Source organism: Trichosurus vulpecula, chromosome 1 (assembly GCF_011100635.1).
Source record: "Trichosurus vulpecula isolate mTriVul1 chromosome 1, mTriVul1.pri, whole genome shotgun sequence".
Taxonomy (NCBI): domain Eukaryota; kingdom Metazoa; phylum Chordata; class Mammalia; order Diprotodontia; family Phalangeridae; genus Trichosurus; species Trichosurus vulpecula.
The window spans coordinates 300,140,289-300,156,623 of NC_050573.1; the positions used below are offsets into that span (position 1 = coordinate 300,140,289).

Consider the following 16,335-nt stretch of genomic DNA (forward strand, 5'->3'; position numbering starts at 1 on the left):
TTTCAAAGGCTAAAGATGGGACAAAAAAGGACATCATGAGGCTAAGTTGAAAAGAAGGAAAAGCATACAGAGAAGTGGAGAGCAAAGAAAATGTAATTAGCCCTTTTCTAAACAGGCTATCATGTAGATTGAGGGAAGATAAGGACTGAATACATGTGGTTGTGTGGGAGGGAAGTGGAAGAGAGGGGGTGTGGAAAAGAAGGGTGTGTTTTGAGTGTGCTTGAGAAATGGGGGTAAAATGCTGACTTGATCATTAAAATCAAAGCCCGTGGACTTGTTCACACAAAATCGTCAGGCGTCAGCTCGGTATCTTTGTTGGAATCAGGGCTCTGATGGACAGCTTGTTGGTAGATGGCCCACAGTTCACAGCTGACTCACTGTCTACAGCATGACTTCGCAAGTCTCAGTGTCAAGATGAAGGCTTATTGTTCACTAAATGCGCTGATACAAGACCAAACTTCAAAAGGAAGAATCTCTTTGCTTTTCATTTCAAGGAGTCTCAAGGTATGTTATAAACTGGGTGAGAAAGTGTTTTAATTCAACCACCAAAACCCAAGTGAGAAACAACCTGGCATATGGTAGACCGTAGGCTAGCCTCAGTTAGGAAGGCCTGGTTTCTTCCCCCTGATGCCTACTGGCTGTGTGACCCTGGGGTGGGGGAGGGAGGGACAAGTCACTTAACCTCTCAATGCCCTCAGGCAACCTTCTAGCACTTGGTCTTAGGGGAAATTTCCATAACAAGGAATCTCCTACACATTAAATCCAAGTTCAAACCCTTTCTCCCCGATTCCTAGTGACTGGTCCCTTTGAAGTGACTATGATTTGTCACATTCAAACCACAAAAACAACCACCTGCCTCCCTCTACTTTATTTTCTCTAGGAGAGGGAAGAAAAGCTTCACAGAAACCTACCTCCTAATTAATTACCACTTTCCTTCTCCAAGATACTACAAGGAGATCACTGAAATGCTTGTTTTTGTGAAACCACTATCAGTCCTTCAAAGACAGTTTCTCTCTGGTGTTTCAACTCGGGTCATGATCTCAAGGATTAGTTACATAGTAGCCCCCTTTAAAAATCCAGGGAGTTAGAAGGAAACCCCAAACAAAGTCTTTCCTAGGCACTCTTTACAGAAGAGAGCAGAATAGTAGGAAGATTATATTGTAATTGCTCAAAGGGAATAATAAACTTCCATTTATTTATAAAACAACATTTCTTAAACCACAGTTTCAAAATCAGAGCGTGATGAATGCTTCTGCCAACCAGTTCCTGCTTCAGTCACATTCCCCCTCACCCCTAAAAAACCAAAACAAAAACCAAGCCCTAAACTCAAAGAGCAGAACAAATTGAGTGTTTTTCATCCAGCCAAGTTTTCAGAGCTTCCAATTCAAAAGGGCACGTCTAAAGTTACTTACCCTAAGACCAGTAAATCCTGAGGAAGAAGAAGGAAGGAGAATGTCAGCTCAGTCTCATTTTTTCTCAGCTAAGTGACTGTTTTTTGCTGACCTGTCAAATTAGAAATGTGCTCCTTCCTGACAACATTTCAGACATGGCTTTGGCAAGTATTTTGGAACAGGAAAGAGTCCTGTTTGCTCTCCAAATACAGGCCTCTTAGGCCCTGATTCTCTCAACATGCATCCTTAGCTTGGAGTGTCCCCAAATGACTGAAAATTGGCAGATTCCTTTTCATTAGCTCCTCACTGAACCTTCAGGGACAGGGAAGGGGTTTTGCTAAAGACTTGGCTCATGTCTGTGTTAGAGAGCTGGCTAGTTATTTGGAGTTCACTGAGTGAGACAGACGCTATGATTCTGGGTTTCGTTCCATTTGCTTGGCAACTGAGTAAAATAGAGCACGACTGGTCTGTCTTCCATACATTGTGTCCTTCTACTTCCCCCCAGGGAATGTTCATTTATGATTGCATATAATTTTATGTTTTTGTTGAAAGACCTTTGCCGAGTGAGCATGATGCCTCCTAAAGGTTCTGGCTAAGTGATGATGGTGATGATGATAGCATTTATATAGTACTTTCAAGTTTGTAAAGCACTTTATATACATTATCTCATTTGATCCTCACGACAACTCTGTGAGGTAGATACTTTTATTATCCCCATCTTACAAATGAGGGAATTGAGGCCGATCGAGGAAGGTTAAGTGACTCTTCAAGGCCACACAGCTTGTATGTATCTGAGACAAGACCAACTCAGGCCTTCCTGAATCTCACCCACTATCCACTGGGCCACCCAGTTGCCGAAGTCTTGGCTTCTTCGTCATGATCCATCTCTGTCAGTCTGAAAACTGCAGCCCTCTAAGAATTGAGCAATTGTGCTATACACTTTCTCTATAACAAGCAGAAAAAAAAGACAGAAGGTTTAAAAAGCTTTCCAGGAAACAAGCTATATCAGACTAGATTAGGAAAACTCAGCCAATGCATGTTTTGTGTTTTTTAATGAATATTTTGGTATTTATTTTGAATCAAACTAAAATATTCCAGATAGATACTTGCCTCAAATATTCCTGGTTGTCCTACGACTGACATCAACGGTCACACCATGGTCAAGAAAGTTTCATTATTCCAGCTATGTGTCCTTTTGATGCTGATATTCATGTAGCTGTTTAATAACATTACTGCCTCCATCCCACACAGTGTTGATGCTGCTTCAATGATAATTCTTGTTCTGGCATTCAGTGTGTGAAAATTAGCTCATTGAAAACTTCACATACACTCTTTAAAGGGGAGTTAAGATTCATTTCAAGTGCACTTCTTTTCTCCGTTGTGATAGGATTACAAGATCAAAGGTTAAAACCTGGAGAGTACTTTAGAGATCATCTCCTCTAAACTCTTCAGGAAACTGAAGAGGCCCAAAGAAAGGGAAAGTAAGTTGTCCAAGGCCACATGGCCACAGAGCCAAGATCTGAACCTACATGTCCTTTGATCCTAAATCCAGAACATGTACAAACGTTACACATGGAACCAAATTTCATAATGACCTTAATGCAAAAGTGTCTCTGTGTGTGGGGGGGTGTATTATTGTTTCATATTAAGAAGGATTATTCAGGAAGAAATTAAAAAACTGGATGGGGCAAACCTGGTGGAGAGCATTTGGGTAAAGATCAATGGAGGGACCAAAAGGAGAAGTTGTGTCTTATAAAATACTCTAGACCACCTGGACAGAAAGAAGAAACAGTGGAAGGGTTGACGGAAACATTATAAACCTGGAGCTGATGCATGACATAGTAGTGATGGGGGACTTAAATTATCCAGATATTTGCCAGAATTCTCTCTTCTGTCAAAAGTGTATCAGCTAACAACTTCTTGGTTTGACTTAATGGTAATTTCATCCTTCAAAAGAGAAAGAGGGAATTTTATTATCAATCTGATTCCCATCAACGCAGAAGAAATGGTTACTAGGATGGGAATGATAGGAACCTGGAGGAAAAGTAACCACTCTAAAGGGAGCAGTAAAGTACCCAATGTATAATGTAGATCAGATATTGGACAGCTATTTATTTTCTCCCCACCAAATAAATGCAAAAACACAAAAAACTCATATATATTCATTGAGAAAGACATAAAACATGAAACACTAGCTCCATAAATCCTATTATGCTCTTCTAAGAAGCTTATATTTAAAACATTAAACATTAAAAAATGAACATCTAAATCAGAGGTTTCCAAATTTATTTGGCCCACTGCCTCCTTTAAAAAAATTACTCAGCACCACCCTGGAAAGCTTTAACCCTTTGACATGTTGTTTTTTCAAATTTGCATCATTTCAAAAAAAATATTTTTTTAAAAAGTGACACATCTTAAATTTAATAATTTATTACAGATTTGTGGTTTTTCCTTGTATTGAAATTTTGATGATGCAATATTGCATCATATAACCATATAGTATCATATTATTCCTGCATGCTGGACTTCCTGACAATGTGCAACACACTCGCCTGCCAATACTTGCTTGTTAAGACCCGTCAATGGATTTGACCACTTGCATTTTGTGTGTTTATTTGGAAAATAATGTAATCACTATGACTTTAACTGTGTTATACAACAAGTGAAACATGTCCAAATGGTTTTTCAAAATTTTCTTCTATTCAACACACCCCCCTGGATCATTCCAGGGCCACCCAGGGGTGGTATCGCCTGCTTTGGGAACCTCTAAATGGTATAGCTGAACAGATAGCTATTTCACCTTCACCTTGGCTCAGTTTTGTTTGCATTGTCCCTCAAAGTCCATATTTTCTGGCAAGACAGGGTATGGCGTGGACTCATCCTCATCGTTTCCGAGAAGCAATGTAGTAATGATAGAAAACTCCTCCAGGTACCATTCAGGATCAATGGAGGAACCTGGGAACTTCCAAATTCGTGAGACTGTTGCCAAAACTAGGAAAAGCTGTCTCAGGATTTCTATTCAGGCACTTGTGCTCAGAGAAAGAAATACAAACCAAAGGAGACAATCTGAGTTTTGAGTTTCAGTTTCAGGCACGTCTAGGCGAGCATATGTGCACAATACCATGTGTAGGCAGCACCATTGTTACCATTTCAGATTGGGGAGGAGCCCTTCCCCTCCTTCACAGGAAGTCTCAGACAGAGGTTTAAAGGTTCTTCAGCAGGCAACAGCTGCAAAGAGGACAGAATGTCAGAGGACCTCTATGTAACCTTTGACAACATCTCCTCCTGAACTGTCTTCTTCTAGGTGTTGGGTTTTTGGGGGTTTTGGTGGCACTGCTTTGTCCTGGTTCTCCTTCTACCTGTATGGCCATTCCTTCTCAGCCTCCTTTGCTGACTTTAACTCTAGGTCACTCCCAGTAGCTATGGCTGTCCCCCAAGGCTCTATCATTTCTCCTTCTATATAATCTCCCTCGGTGATGCCATTAGTTCCCATAGATTCAATTATTATCCCTACACAGATGATTGTTGGGTCTATAAATCTAGGACTTGTTTTCCATAGGCAGATGATTTTCAGGTCTATAAATCTAGGACTTGTCTCTCGTCTAAGCTCTAGCTCCACATTACCAACTGTTTTTTGGACATCTCAAATTGGGTGTTCTGCAGTCATCTCAAATTCAACCTGTCCAAAAGATAATTAATTATCTTTCACCTCAAACCCTTCCCTCTGCCCAACTCTCTTCTTACTGTCAAAGGCACCTCAGTCCTCTCACCCAGACTTGCAACCATGATCTTATCCTTGATTTGCCACTTGTACTCGTCCCATATCACCAATCTATTGTCAAATTTCAAACTTTCTACCTTTACAACACATCTCATGTGTCTCTTTCTCTTCATTCACACAGCCACCACCCTCATCACTTTTCAGTGCCCAACATGTAGTAGGTAATATAAAAATGTTAGCTGCTGTTATCATTATTAAATAGACTTCCTTGGTTGGCTCCCTATTACTTCCAGGGTTAAATATAAAGTCCTTCACAATGTGGTATCCTCCTATCTTTGCTCCCTTCCACACACTCCGCAATCTAGCTACACTGGCCTAGTTGCTGTTTCTCAAACATGGCACTCATCTCCCAGGGCCGTGTCTTTGACTGACTGATGCCCGGAATGCTCTTTGTCTTTACACTTACCTCTTAGCTTCCCTGGCATTCTTTAGGATTTTGCTCGCATTCCACCTTCAACAGAAGACTTTTTAAGTCTCTCCCGCTACTAATGCCTTTCCCTTGATATGGTATTTATCTTGTATATATCTAGCTATTTCCATATGGTCTCCCCCACTAGAATATGAGTTCTTTGAGGGCAGGACAGTATCTTTGCTTTTCTTTTATCCCCAACACTTGACATGGTGCCTGGCACATGGCCAACAAATACTTGTTGAACAACTGACAAGATACTGATGTTCTTCAACATGCTAAATTTCTTTGTGTGCTCTTCAGGGCTTATGGTTCACTCTCCTTTTCCTCTCTTACCAAGAACTTGCTCAGGATTTAAGATATTCAAGATATTCTATTTTGGATAAGCTCTCATCCCACAAGAAACTCTGAGCCAGTCAGTCAAGAAGCATTTAATAAGCATATTATATGCAAGATATGGTGCTAAGCACTAAGATTACAGAGACAGGCAAAAACAGCCTCTCCCCTTAGGGAGTTTGCATTTTAATGAAATAGACAAGATGTAAATAATGAAGTTTATCCAAGCTATACATTGAGTAGAGACAGGTTAATATCAAAGGGTAAAACACTAGCAACTGGGTGGGAATCAGAAAGGCTTCCCACAAAAGCTGGAATTCGAGCGGAGTCTTGAAGAAGGCCAGGAAAGCTAAGAGACAGAGGTGAGGTGGCGGAGAATCACTGGAGGACAGCCAGTGTAAAGACCCAGACTTGGGAGATGGAGCATTGTATTCAAAGACTAGCAAAATAAGCTAGTGAGACTATAGAGAGTGTGGAGGAGAGCTAAGTGTAGGATGGCTAGAAAGGTAGGAAAGGTCCAGGTTATAAATAGCTTAAAATGCCAAATGGAGGAGTTTGTGTTTTATACTAGATATTGATATCTATTGATAACAAGTCCTTTGGACCATGTACTAAATCAATTCAGTTTAATTAAATTAGAAAAGTCTGGTAATATCAGGCAGTAGCACAGACACAATCCCCTCCTAAAGTCAGGGTTCTTCTCTCCCTGTCCCCTATGCGAAGTATTCAAATGACTGTGGTCTTCTGATTAAGCAACTATCTTCTAGGCATTCTCAACAGCCTAGGGGACACAGGTGAGTTGGGGGGAGGACTTGCTCTTCACTATTGGAACACTAAAATCTTCATGATGTGGAGCTACTGAGAGCCTATACCAAAAAGTTGCTTCTATGTGGGAGTGAAGAAGCCTGCCTATGGTCAGGATGAACACAGACCCCGTCAGGACCACAAACAAGTCATTAGCAGAGCACTGGAGTCTCCTGGCACTGCATCAGCTTGTCTATAGCATTACCTAGTGTCTGACTTTGGCAGGAGAGGAGGAAGAATCACAATGTCACCCAAAGCCCCAGGACATTGCTTACTACTTCATTCTTCACCCCTTCCTGCTTCCTTTTTCTCTTCTCCTTCCCAGTAATCAGTAATACTACTATATGTTTATACTCCACATTCTCTGGGCACTAAGCATCCTGGGAAGAAAGGAAAAATGAGTCTTTATTGAAATGTCAAAGTACTGGCAAGGTATCAAAATGACCCTCTGTACATTTGTATTTGAGCTAGGGTATTTCTGTTGATGAGAACATAGGCAGATAGGGTATTAGTATTAAGATAGAGTAAAGAGAAGCCTCTGGGAACACAGTGGAAGGCATAGTCTAAGGATGCAATGATTTCCTCAGCCTTCCCTGGCTATAAGTATCTTCATTCCAAAGGCTACCCAAGATAACATTTGGAGGATATAGTGGATAAGTCATATACCCAGATAGACTAGAAAGTAGCATCTTTGTAAAAAAAAAAAAAATTGGCCCTATGTAGTAGCAATTTAGATTTGAAGATCTTTCCCACCCATTAATAGGCCATGTGACCTGCTTATGTCACAGGAAGCCTAAGATACATGTGGTAGGAGGAGCTTCCTGACAGGAAAAGGAAGTTATGTCACAGGAAATGCTGAGAAAGATGTTAATGGCTGCTAATGGCCACCCTTGTGATTGTTAGAATGGAACAGGCTGACTTAGCTATACTGTGAGTTTGTTTTGGGGAAGACCCCAGCAGGGGGTCGGAGAGGTTTGGGGATGGCAAGGCTCCAAGGTTGTGACATTGTGTATGGAATGCTTTACTGCTGTGGTAGACTGGATAAGCGGCTTATGGGATATGGTTCTCTGGTGTCCGAATAAATGGTTTACCTCTTCTACCTTCTACATGGAGAGTCTTGTATACTTTGCGATACAGAACCACATAGGCATTTTGACAATTATCATCTACATTGTTATTACTGCCTTACTGTCTCACCCTACAGCCTGGGTCTAAAGAACTGGTCACATCTGAGGCTAACAGGAACAAAAAAAGGCAAATGGGTGGTGCAAAAGAATGAGAAGGTACATCATATGCATAAGGGAACTGTTCAGAATGGCCCAATGGGGAACCATGGCTTTCACGTAAGGATTTGGGGAAAACCATAGTTCATACATCCTTCATAAAGGAAAAAAGGATGGACTCTGGGGGGAATTTGGCTGAAGATATAGAAACTCCTCCCTTATTCTTTCTTTCATCTAGACCTGTCCTCCTGGACAGAATCTCTGTGAAAACAGGACTTTGGATCCCAATGGAGCGCGCAGTCATTTATTAATGTAATTTTAACAATTTGCTTTTGTTCTTTTGTATAACCTGGTTTACACCTTCTTGGCATGTTCACAAAATTTCATGAGCTACGAGACATTCTGGATCTGTGTGGATTAATATCAGTAAACTCTTCAGATAGAAGTCCTACTAACTGGAGACTAATGGGAATGGTGCCCCAACATTTTAACTCATGTACCTTATAGTGGCCATTGTGGCACCCTACTGATGGTCCATGCAATCTTATAGAAGGATGCTTTTCTACAGGAGCCCTAACTTGACCCCTTACTTGAGTCATGTTAATTTAGATAGACCATGTTTCTGGTTTATTGAACATGTTTAATTTCTAATCATATTTGACAAAAGGGGAGGAAGTGTCCTGACAGCAAAAAGGATTAAAACTGGCTGAAGACTGGGCTGAGACAAGTGGTTTAAACAGGCCAGAGCAGGAACTGGAACAAGGCCAAGGTGGTAGAAGACTCGACCTTCATGATTTTTGCAATAACCTTGCTAGCATTTTTTGAGACTTTACTGATGCAAGTTTGTTTTCACAAAGAATGTAGAGGAGAGAGGAATGAGGCCACAGATAAAACAGGATTTATCAGATATGAACAGAAGGTCTTAAGAAGACCACGGGAATTCTAAACCAGAGGAGACAAGGTCAAGATAAGTAGAGGATGAACTGAGTCACTGATATATAAGAATTGTAAGACTGTTCCCAGAACAAGGGAGGAGTGCCTCCATACCTCCATACCCTGGAGTTTGGACCCCATATGCATAAAACCACACTGCTGTCAATGCGTTGAGGAACTATGATTTTCTTAGCGTGGGAATTTCCTCTAATTTGTTTGGTCCTCAGCCTATCTAGAACATATAGATGAATGGGACACTGTTCCACTGAAATCCATTGCTAGGGTTCTGTTATGTAGTTAAAATATTTTTTTCAATCAGTAAATATGTATCTGCCTTCTCTTTCTCCCACTGTAATCCTTTCCTCTTCCCAACTGAGGAAGAAGGTAAAACAAAACCCTTGTTAAAATATGCATAATCCAACAAAACAAACTCTCACATTGGCCATGTCCCCCCCAAAATGTCTCATTCTATGTTCTGAGTTCTAATGTTTCGTCATTAGTCTTCTGGAATCATGGTTGGTCATTAAACTGATCGAAGTTCCTAATTCTTTCAAAGTTGTTTGTATTTACCATATTGTTATCTTTGTATAAATTGTTCTGGTTCTGTTCACTTTACTCTGCATCAGTTCATATAAGTGTTTCCAGGTTTCTCTGAAACCATTTCTTTTATCATTTCTTATAGCACAAGAGTATTCCATCATGTTTATATACCATAACTTCTGTTTGCCTCAGTTTCCTAAACTGTAAAATGAAGTACAAAAATAGTACTTACCTCACAGAGTTGTATAGTAAGGATCAAATGAGATACTAGAGCTTTCTAGAGATAAAAGAGCTTAGGACAGTACCTGGCAGACAGTAGGTGATATGTGAAGGCTTATTTTCTTCCCTTCCCTCACTTCCATGGGGGTAATTTTCTCTTGTACAAAATCACTTCTAGGTATGGTAAAGCTGATGAATAAGCAGTTCCTTTGTTTAGCTGGGCCGGCTCTTTGCTGGGCTGGGTTAAGTCGGTTACTTGTCCAAGCTGGCTCCTCACTAGATGTGACTGCTACAGCCACCAGCAAAAGACTCTGGTTGCTGGACCTCTGATGGTTCCTCTGACCTTTCATAGATCACAAGGTCCTAACCTGGTCTTTTCTGACTCCGGAAACTCATTCAACTAAGATCAGGAAAGAATGAACACAAGAGACAAAAAGAAACGGAACTGCCGTGTGTTCACAGACACATGACAGCCGGGTGAGAATTAGGGAATGATGCCTCTCCCTCGCCTGGAGGTCCACAGCAGTTCTTTCTCCTCTATTGAAAGCTGTCAGGAAAGAAAGAACACAAAAAAGGCAGAATCCTTTTGTATTCCAACTCAGTTCTGTCTCCATCATTGTTATGATTCCAAAGGCAACCAGAAAACTTATCCCTGCATAATACTGGCCTTTCCTTCACTCATGGCTGGAAACTTGCTCTGCTGAGTTCCAAGTGTTAGATTTGCAGCAGGAACAGACTATTGCATATGCTCTGTATGACCTGTCAGGGAGGGCATATCCATGCATACTTTAAAAATTGGGCCCTTACTTTGCTCCCCCCCTTTTTTCATCGTGAAAATGTTTTTCTCCATTTGTTTTTAATATTAATATTTTCACAGAAATTCGCTGAAAGTAGGGGGTTGGGGGATAGAGGTGTCTGCCCTGGGGAAATAGCAGTGCAGTGAGGGTTGGGGTAAAGGAGGAGTAGAAGTGCTCCCACAGTCAGAGGGGAAAAAAAAGAAACAGCCAACAAAACTAAAACAGAACTCCAGACAGACAAATCACACAGAGGTCATCACCCTCACTCTCCCAGGCTGTTTCATTTTAAAGTCCATGTTTAAAAACTAAAAGGCCCAGTGGTCTTTCTTTTCCTCCAGTCCACGCTAGTCCTCCATGAAAAGTGCTTTACCCCAGACCCCATATCTGGGTCCATCTCTAATATAATCCCAAGCAAAGGGCTCCACTCTAGGATTTTCTTTTGCGCTACAGTTCTTGCCAAACTTTGACTTAATGGGAGCTTGCCCAGTGATCAGGAATACATGCCCCTCTCATTTCCCAAGAAATGTCTCTTTCCTTAATACCAAGTAGAGTGAGGGGAAATTTCATAGTCTGACATCTTCAGTCTCTCACCACTCAGGCCTCATGTGCATCCCTATCTGTCTCTGTACCTACCACAGGTCTAGAGGTTGGCAGAATCCCTAATTCTCTCTCACTTACCACTAACAATGGTCTCTGAAATATACGCCTGCTTACATGTCTATCTGGGGCCATCTGGTTGGAGTTACTAATATTTCTTGGGTTAGATTTCCCATGACATTGAGGGTAATAGGATGGGACTTGGGGGAGGTGTTTCTGAGGAGGCATAAACACTTTGTTTTCCTATTTTAGCCAAAAGCAGTGGGAGATTAAGGAAGAGAGAAGACTCACTTATTTTTTTTTGTTCCCTAGGAAGTTGGGAGGAGATGAAGAGTCTTGTTTAGATCTTAAATGTTGAGATTGCTTGCTACTGGTAGATTTCATTTATCTCAAAATGGTTGGTTGGTAATGGATGATTTCAGAAAATTGTAAAGAGTTGTAAGTGGATTGTGGCAAAAATGTCGGGGAGCAATATAGATTGTACCCTCTCTTCATTCTTAGGGAGTCACTATTATAATACATCATAAAGCCCAGCCCCTGACATCTCTCTAGTATTATTCACCATAGCATAGGTGCAGAATAGAGATTTACTAAATAAGCTCCGGTGGTCTGTCAAGCCCTTCTCATTTAAGTGCACAAGAGGTCAAACTACCTTTAATTCTAAGATGTTTCTCTTTTCTGCAGGGAGAAAGTCCTAGAGAATGTCCAAAGTTGATCTTTCCCATGTAGCAGAAGCCTCTAATTTAGAGCTGCATGTGGGCATCAGGGGAGCAGACACTGCCTGCAAACCAGTCTGGAGAAAGCAAGAGATGGGTAAAAATACCATTGATATCTGGCTTGGGCGCTAGAAGGACCCAGTAATTCAGGCCAGAGATTGGGTGACTCTACTTCAAGGATCCAGTGCATACCTCATTTCACAGAAGTCATCTTTATCCTCAGTCCTCAGGGCCTGCAATTTATCCAAGGAACTGAGTTTCCTCACTCCTGCTTTTTTCCAGTTTAAGTTCTGGCTTTCAATATTTTGGCATACTTCATGAAATTATTTAGGCCAGTGATGCTAAATGTCTAACTAGGTCAGGCAGAAATCCAGGGAGCTACAAAATAAATGCTGCCAATATCTCAGTGTTGCACCAATAAAGAAGAGATGATGTCACACAAGGACTCAGATTCATTCCAGATTGTAGTGACTCTGGGAGGTTTTAGGCTTTGATCCTTTTATGGAATCATTACAATATCCCCATGCTTCTCATCCTGGGCAATTCTTGTTCAGGTTTTTCACTAAATCCTCCATAGAGGATCCACCCAGTGTGAATGGGGACTTTACTTCTTGTTAATTTAGTATCTTGAGGTACCAATGTACCTGTACAACTGGCCCACCTCCTTTTCTGGTCGTACACATTCTTGATGTCTTTTAAGCTACTTCATGCATGCAAATAAATGTTGGTAACTTGCTGTAGCCTGCCCATATTCATTATGAATTTTCCCATTGCTTTCTTGTTCAGTTATAATTTTAATTCTTCCAGGATCATGGTGTTTCATGATTCACAGCCTTATGTGATCACTGGGAACTCATTATCTTTCCCCTCAAATCTTTTCCTCTGCCTAACTTTCTTATTACTGCCAAGGGTACTACCATGCTCTCAATCACCCAGGCTGGCTACCTTGGTAGTAACCTCAACCCCTCACTTGCATTGGTCCCACCCATCCAATCTGTTGTCAAATCTTGTTTCTATCTTTACAGCGCATCACACATACTATACATTTCCCTTTCTCTCCTCACACAACCACCATCAGACCTGAGTTGATACCCTCATCACCTCTCACCTGGACTATTGTACAGTTATCCCTTCTGCATCATGACTTCATGCTTCATGGCTTTGATATATCAAGGATCGACACAAGAAATTAAATGGGAATTTTTCAGAAGCCACAGATGACACGTAAAGGCCAGCAGACAACACAGAAATAGTACTTTTACTTAACATTGACCTATATATAGCGTATGACAACCCAAATTTTACAATAAGGTACTGTAAACACCCCATAAAAGAAACAGAAACAATTCTGACCTTTTCTTTGGTATAAAGGAAGGGCCAAAAATTTTTACAAAGATTTTTCAGATCTTAGGGGGCCCCTGCCTCTAACCCCCATGATGGGAAGGGGTAACTGTAGTCATCTTGTCAGTGGTCCTCCTGCTGTGAGCTCCTTACCACTCTATTCAATTCTCCAAAGTGATTTTCCTAAAGTACAGCTCTAACTATGACCACACCTTCACCAACTTCACTGGCTGGTTGCCTATTATGTCCAGGATCAAATATAAAGTCCTCTGTTTGGTATTTAAAGCTCTTTATTACATGCACCTTTCCTCTCTTTCCAGTCTGCTCACATCATTTTCTTTTACCCACTCCACGATCCAGCAATATTTGCTATTTCTCACACATGACTCTCTATCTCTGTCCTCCATGCTTTTGCACTAATTGACCTGATGCCCAGAATGTTGTTCTTCCTTGTCTCTACCTCTTAATTTCCCTGCCTTCCTTCAAGACTTAACTCAAATCCCCCTTTCTTCAAGAGGCCTTTCTGATTCCTTCCCCGGCCCCTGACTCTTGCTTTTCCTCTGAGATTGCTTTCTTACCTACCCTGTAAATGTCTTGTAGGTACACAATTATTTATGTGTTGTCATTTTCATTAGAAGGCGAGTTCCTTGAAAACAGCAAAAGTGGTTTTGCCTTTTAATCCCTAAGGCTTATTACAATCTTGGCACATAGTAAGTGCTTAATAAAGGATTGCTGACTGACTAACAGACTACTCATCCAGTCTGTGTACTCAGTGTGAGACATCTTCCATGATAAGGACCTTAGGTGAGCCCCATGTATTGTAACTCACTTTTTATGGAAAATCAAATAGTCATTGAACAAAATTTTCTCTAGTCACAACTGTTACAGAATTTTGTATAATGTTAACTCATGCAACTGAGTTCTAAGGATATGACTTTCAAACACCTTTGTGAAATTTTGCTACTTCTTCCCTAGGGAACAGGTGCTAACAAATAGTTTCAATTATTTGTTGCATAAAATGAGTAAAAATTTCATGCCCTCTAGTCTTATTTTAATTTTAATTTTTGGATTTTTAAAGACTAGTTATTTCCTCTCCCTCCTCCTCCCCCCAATTTATTAAAGAAAAACAACCTCTTTGGTGAAGGTATCACCGCTGCAGCCACGTGGAGTCGGCAGTCTTTGCCTCTCCTCTTCCTGACTCACCGCTGTTCATTCTCACCGAGGAATAAGTCGGTCAGGAAGCCGCTTCATTGGCATGGCATTCAAAGACACCAGCAAGACCCTTGTGGAGCCCGAAGTGGCCGTTCACCGGTTCCGCATCACCCTCACCAGCCGCAATGTGAAATCACTCGAGAAAAGTGTGTGCTGACCTAATGAGAGGAGCCAAAGGAAAGAACTTGAAAGTGAAGGGACCTGTTCGAATGCCCACAAAGACACTTCGGATCACAGCTAGAAAAACTCCTTGTGGTGAAGGTTCAAAGACTTGGGATTGGCTCTAGATGAGAATCCACAAACGCCTTACTGATTTGCACAGTCCTGAAATCCTTAAACAGATCACTTCTATCAGCATTGAACCAGGTGTAGAAGTTGAAGTCACCATTGCAGATGCCTAACCAATCATCTCTTTTAATAAATTGATTGCAACTATTAAAAAAAAAAAGAAAAAGAAAATGCATATAACAAATAGGTATAATTAAGTAAACTCCCACATTGGCCATGTCCAAAAATGAGTGTGTTTAGTTGTGGTATATGAATATAATAGAATACTATTGTTCCATAAGAAATGATGAGCAAGCAGACTTCAGAAAAATCTGAAAAAACTTATATGAACTGATGCTGAGTGAAGTGAGCAGAACCAGGAGAACAATGTATGCAGTAACAACAACATTGTGTGATCACCAACTTTGATAGACTTGGCTCCTCTCAGCAATGCAATGATCTGAGACAATTCCAAAAGATTCATGATGGAGAATGCTATCCACATCTAGAGAAAGAACTCTGGAGTCTGAATGCGGATCAAAGCATACTATTTTTCCTTTTTTTTCCTTTTTGGTTTTTTCTTCTTGTGGTTTTTCCCTTTGGTTCTAATTCTTCTTTATGACGTGACTAATGTGGAAATATGTTTAATATGATTGTACATGTATGGCCTATATCAGATTGCATGCTGTCTTGGGGAAGGGGGATGGAGAGAAGGGAAAGAAAATTTAAAACTCAAAATCTTTCATTTGGCTGCATTATCTTTATTTCCTATGGTTTTCTTTATATTGAGAATATCATGTGGATATGGTTTAGTTTCTCCAATAGTGTGTCGTTTCAGTAGTAGGTACTTAATAAATGCTTGTTGACCGTGGGCTTTATTGGCATTGTACAAAAATTATCAGTTAAGGATATAGACAGTAAAATTAGTGTATGCATTTCTTAGTACCCCCTTTCTCATTATTTTACCACTATCTTGGGGGTTGTGGAAAGGGGTCATGCTGGCATGAGGACAATTTTTGACATTTTCTCTTTTATGGATTGCTGTGGCCAAAGAAATTATTTATCATGTGGTAGTTAGCCTTCTGGCAATGAGCCTCTCTTTACTTATCCTAGGAGCATAGAAACAGAGTATGTTAGCAGACCTAGACTCAAAGCCTTTTTAGTTTGATAAAACCTGTCAGAGCTTATACACCAATTGCACGGCCTTCAAGAACCCAGGGGCTAATTGTTTCCTTTTTGGACAGGGAATCTGCTTTTATTAGATGGGTCCAGGTCCAGGGATTAGGAAGCTGTTCAAGGGTAATTTGTTTAATGACATCTGTCCTGTGACCTACCTCCAGGTGACATTCTGAATAGTATTATGGTCAAGATCTCAGTTTTCTTTATGAATGGATATTTGGGGGAAGCAATGAATCAGGAATGCGGTATCCTTGGACATATTTTGGAAGCATTATTAAGTCTCTTTAATTTCTTAACTATCTTGGCTATTATCATGACATTTTCATGCATAGGATTCATTTTTTTGTAATGATAACTCATATTTATGTACTCCCTTACAGGTTCCAAAGGTTTTACATTTATTATCTAATTTGATCCTCATAAAAACCCTGTGAGATAGGTAGGAAAAACATTAACCCCATTTTACTGATGAGGAAACTGAGGATCAGGGAGGTTAGGTGACTTCAGAGAACATATACATAATTTTATATATTTATTATTTATTTTAATTTATTCTTTGTCACTCATTTTATAGTATTAATAATGAATTA

At 40.5% G+C, this 16,335-nt stretch overlaps 1 pseudogene; it reads left to right on the forward strand.

Moving 5' to 3' along the window:
* The first annotated feature begins 14,342 nt into the window (after nt 1–14,342).
* On the forward strand, nt 14,343–14,702 carry LOC118842323 (annotated as a pseudogene).
* The last annotated feature ends 1,633 nt before the right edge of the window (nt 14,703–16,335 follow it).